The sequence below is a fragment of the Hyaena hyaena genome, unplaced genomic scaffold, assembly GCF_003009895.1.
Source record: "Hyaena hyaena isolate Hyena2069 unplaced genomic scaffold, ASM300989v1 scaffold_1579, whole genome shotgun sequence".
NCBI classification, from domain to species: domain Eukaryota; kingdom Metazoa; phylum Chordata; class Mammalia; order Carnivora; family Hyaenidae; genus Hyaena; species Hyaena hyaena.
In genome coordinates, this window is record NW_024082212.1 from 5,415 (window position 1) to 10,828 (window position 5,414).

The window sequence follows — 5,414 nt, forward strand, 5'->3', positions numbered from 1 at the left end:
GAGAGGTCAACCCGTTGACCTAACAGGTCTCATCATAGACAGAAGGAGGAGTAGCCAGTCAGTCATCACTTCTCATTGTGTGAGCCAGCAGGAAACTGTGACCTGAAGCTCATTCCTAAGACCCTCCAATCTGGTGAAAGGCAGAACCTACCATTTCTAGATTCTGATTACCAGGGGCCCTGGGCTCCTAATATACCTGGTTCCCACTGAGAGAAGGCAAAGGGAGAAGAAAATGTCATAATCACTTGTTGCTCTGTTCATTTGTTCATTCATTCAATATTTATTGAGCAGTGACAATTCTGATCACTAAAAATAAGAAAATGAAAAAAAAATCCATCTCTTTAAGAAACTCATGGTCTAACAGAGAAACAGAAATTAAGATCAGAGGAAGTCCAAGGAAGCCTCAACAGTTTTCACAGGTGGAGGAACATGGGAGTTGCTTCTTTAAAAGTGAGGAGAGGGGGAAATGGTGGAACAGCATGGAGACTATCAGTTTGTCTCATCCCTGAAACGCAGCTAGATCAGCATCAATGCATTTTGGACACCTAGGAAATTGGTCTGAGGGCCAACACAACAGTCTGCATAACCTGAGCCATAGAACTTGGTAGGTACATGGTGCATAGAGGTAAACTGGGGGAGAGAAAAGCCACAGAGGGTAGGAAGTTGTTTTTAAGAAGAGAGGACAGAGAAATGGGGAGTGTGCGGTGCATCGAGAGATTGCAGGAAAAACATTCCCCTGAAAGTAGCTGGAGAGAAAGAGAAGGAGTTAAAACTCTCACAGGAGACTGAACAAGAAATCTGTTCCCCAAAACCACTGAAAGGAGAGGGTTTCAATACCTTTAGGATTCTATAAAGAGTGGAGCACAGAGTCTGAAGCTCTGGAGCTCAGTGCCTGGCAGTGCTCTGGTGAGGTATTTTCCTATTTGGGAACATACCAAAGAGTAGGCACTGGGGTATGAAGGGTCCATGTGTCACCTGGGAAGAAGCAGTTTCCCTGCTTGGAGTGCATTTGGTAAAGGCCATACAGCCTCCCCACAGGCAAAGGTCCCAGAGGACTCTGGAGAGAAGCCACATTTGCTGGTACTAGAACAAAGACACCAGAGTGTGGCAAAATCTGGCGCTGGCTGTGTGTTGTGATTTGCTATAATCTCTGAACCTCTGCTGCTGTGTGATTGCCACAAACATTTTCTGAGGCAAGTTGGCACTCAGCCATTGCTCAGCAAGACCCTATCCCAGAGAGTCAGCTTGGGTCAAAGCCACAGGAGTCTCTAAAGTGTGGGGTTTTAAAACACAACCCAATTTGAGATATAACTCTGGAGGGAGGTGCCACCTTTCAGGTGGAAAACTTGGACACAGACAGGGTAGAGGTGGAGAGTGGACAGAGGCCTGAGACAAAGGAGTGCTTGATCATGGGTCAGTGAGAGTGCAAAGTTCCTGTGCCAAAAACTAGGGAGCTGAATGAAGCCATTTCCACATTTCCCTCACACCCACATGTGTGTACACATGCATGTGTGCCAAACTAGTACACTCAGTAAGCTAAGTAGCATCACCTAGTGTAGAGTCATTACACCATGCTCCATCCAACTGCACCTTCCAAGCACATTCCCTAGAAGACTAGTACAAGTCCCTCCACCTGCTTTGTGGACTGCCTATAGAGGGCTTCATTGTTTCACTTCTAGGGGAAAAACTGGATGTGACTTCATTCAGGTTTCAATCTGTTTGCTGATTCATTTATTAGTCTTTTTTTGGTTGTTGTTTCTGCCTATGTTTTAAAAGTTTTCTTACCTTCTTTTCTTTTTCTTGGATGTAGAAAGAGGAAAAAAGTATTTTTATTTTCTTTAAAATTTTTTATAATTTTAAAAAATTATTTTTACTATACATTATACATTAAAAATTTTTTTATTCTACTTCATTTTCTTTATTTCATTTTATTCTATTTTATTATGTATATTTTAAAATTTTTTTCTTATCTTTTTTCTTTCTTTTTGGTCTTCTAATTCCCTTTTTTATTGTCCTTTTTCTCTATTCTATCAAGCTTCTTTCATTTTATTTATTTTTTAAATGTTTATTTATTTTTGAAGGAGAGAGAGAAAGAGTGTGAGCAGGGAAGGGCAGAGAGAGGGAGACACAGAATTCAAAGCAGGCTCCAGGCTCCATGCTGTGAGCACACAGCCCGAGCACACAGCCCAATGTGGGGCTCAAACTCACAAGCAGTGAGATCATGACCTGAGCTGAAGTCAGATGCTTAACTGACTGAGTGACCCAGTACCCCTATTAAGCTTCTTTCAACAAGCAGAACAAAACACACCTAGGATCTAGCTTCCTTTATTTAATTTTTGTTTTGTTTTTTAAATTTTTTTTAAATAGTTTATTGTCAAGTCAGTTTCCATATAACACCCAGTGCTTATCCCCAAAAGTGCCCTCCTCCATGCCCATCACCCCCCTCACCCCCCACATCAGCCCTAAGTTTGTTCTCAGCATTCAAGAGTCTCTCACAGTTTGCCTCCTTCCCTCTTCCCCACTATTTTTCCCCTTCTTCTCCCCCATGCTCCTTCGTTAAGTTCCTCCTAATCCTCCTATATGTGCAAACATATGGAACTTGACAGTGTTATGCTGTTTTTAATGTTTTAATTCTAATTTTTTACTTTATTTTTTCTTCCTCCAATATGACAAAATGAAGGAATTCACCCCCACCCCAAAAGAACAGGAAAAAATGAGAGCCAGGGGAAAAATCAACACAGATATAAGCAAGATATCGGAAAGAATTTAGAACCACAATAATAAGAATATTACCTGAGGTTGAAAAGAGCACAGAATCCCTTTATGTAGAGATAAAAGAAGTAAACTCCAGTCAGGATGAAATTAAAAATGCAATAACCAAGATGCAATCTTGAATGGATGCCATGATGGCAAGGATGGACCAGCAGAGCAGCAAATCAGTGATACAGAAGACAAGATTATGGAGAATAGTGAAGCAGAAAAAAAGAGGGAAACAAAATCAAAAGAGCACGATATAAGATTTAGAGAACTCAGTGACTTATGAAAAAGGAATAACACCCAAATCATAGGAGTCTCAGAAGATGAAGAGAGAGTAAGAAGGGCAGAAGGTTTATGTGAACAAATTATAGCAGAAAACTTTCCTAATCTGAGGAAAGACACAGACATAAAAAACCGAGAAGCACAGAGAATTCCCATTAGATTCGACAAAAAAAAAAAAAAAAAAAGGTCATCAACCAGGCATATCATAGTCAAATTCACAAAATACACAGACAAGGAAAGAATCTTGAAAGCAGCAAGGGAAAAGCGTCCTTAACCAATAATGGAAGACAGATCCAGTTTGCAGCAGACCTATCCACAGAAACTTGGTAGGCCTTTAAAAAGTGTCAGGATATATTCAACGTGCTGAATTGGAAAAACATGCATCCAAGAATTATTTATCCAACAAGGCTGTCCTTCAAAATAGAAGGAGAGATAAAGAAGTTCCTAGACAGACAAAAACTAAAGCAATTCATGACCACTAAGCTACCCCTGCAAGAAAATTTAAGGAGGACTCTTTAGTGGAGAAAAGATGAAACAAAACAAGAGACCAAAAGAAACAAAGACTATAAAGGACCAGGGAACATCACCAGAAACATCAACTCAACAGGCAACATAATGGCACTAAATTAATGTCTTTCAGTACTCACTCTAAATATCAATGGACTGGGGCGCCTGGGTGACTTAGTCGGTTAAGCGTCCGACTTTCGCTTAGGTCATGATCTCGCGGTTCATGGGTTCGAGCCCCGCGTCCGGCTCTGTGCTGACTGCCAGCTCAGAGCCTGGAGCCTATTTCGGAGTCTGTGTCTCCCTCTCTCTCTGACCCTCCCCTGCTCACGCTCTCTCTCTCTCTCCTAGAAATAAATAAAAATATTAATAAATAAATAAATATCAATGGACTAAGCTCTCCAATCAAAACACATAGGGTATTAGAATGGAAAAGAACACAAGATCCATCTATATACTGTTTATAAGAGACAAATTTTAGATGTACAGACACCTTCAGATTGAAAGTAGGAGGATAGAGAACAATCTATCATGCTAATAGTTGTCAAAGAAAGCTGGAGTAGCCATACTTACATCAGACAAACTAGATTTTAAAACTAGATTTTAAAATAAATAAATACTGTATCAAAAGATGAAGAAGGGCATTATACCATAATTAAGAGGTCCATTCACCAAGATCCAACAATTGTAAATATTCATGCTCCCAACGTGGAGATAACCAAATATATAAATCAAGTATTCACAAACAAAAATAAACTTATTAAAAATAATACCATAATAGTATGGTACAACAATGTATAGATCATCTAAGCAAAAAAATCAACAAGGAACTGTTGATGGACCTCTGAATGGACCAGATGTGTAGATCATCTAAGCATGAAATCAACAAGGAACTGTTCATGGACCTCTGAATGGACCAGATGGACTCTTGGACCAGATGGACTTAACAGATACATTCAGACCATTTCATCCTAAAGCAGCAAGATATACATTCTTCTTGAGTGCACATGGAACATTCTCCAGCATAGATCACATACTTAGTCATAAATCAGCCCTCAACAAGTACAAGATGATTGAGATCATACTTTGCATATTTTCAGACCACAATGCTATGAAACTCAAAATCAAGCAAAAGATAGAGTTTGGAAACATCCTGAATACTTGGAGATTAAAGAGCATCCTACTAAAGAATGAATGAGTTAACCAAGAAATCAAAGAGGAAATTGAAAAGTACATAGAAGTCAATGAAAATGAAAACATGACATCCCAAAAGGTTTGGGATGCAGCAAAGCAGCTATAAGAAGGAAGTATATAGCAATCCTGGCCTTCTTAAAGAAGGAAGAAAGGTCTCAGATACAAAACCTAAGCTTACATCTAAAAGAGCTGGGGGGAAAAAACATCAAACAGATACCAAAAACAGCAGAAGGAGGGAAATAATAAATATAAGAGCAGAAATCAGTGATACTGAAATAAAAAACAAACAGTAGAACAGATCAATGAAACTAGGAGCTCATCCTTTGAAAGTATTAACAAAATTGGTAAACCCCTAGTCAGACTGACCAGAAAGAAAAAGGAAAGGATAAAAAAAAAAATCAGAATGAAAGAGGAGAGATCACAACCAACACTGCAGAAATACAAACAATAAAAAGAGCATTTATATGCCAACAAATTAGGCAATCTGGAAGAAGTGGACAAATTCCTAGAAACATGAACTACTAAAACTGAAACAGGAAGAAATAGGAAATTTGAATAGACCCATAACCAATAAAGAAATTGAATCAATAATCAAAATATCCCAACAAACAAGAGTCCAGGGACAGATAGCTTTCCAGGGGGAATTCTACCAAACATTTAAAGAAGAGTACACACCT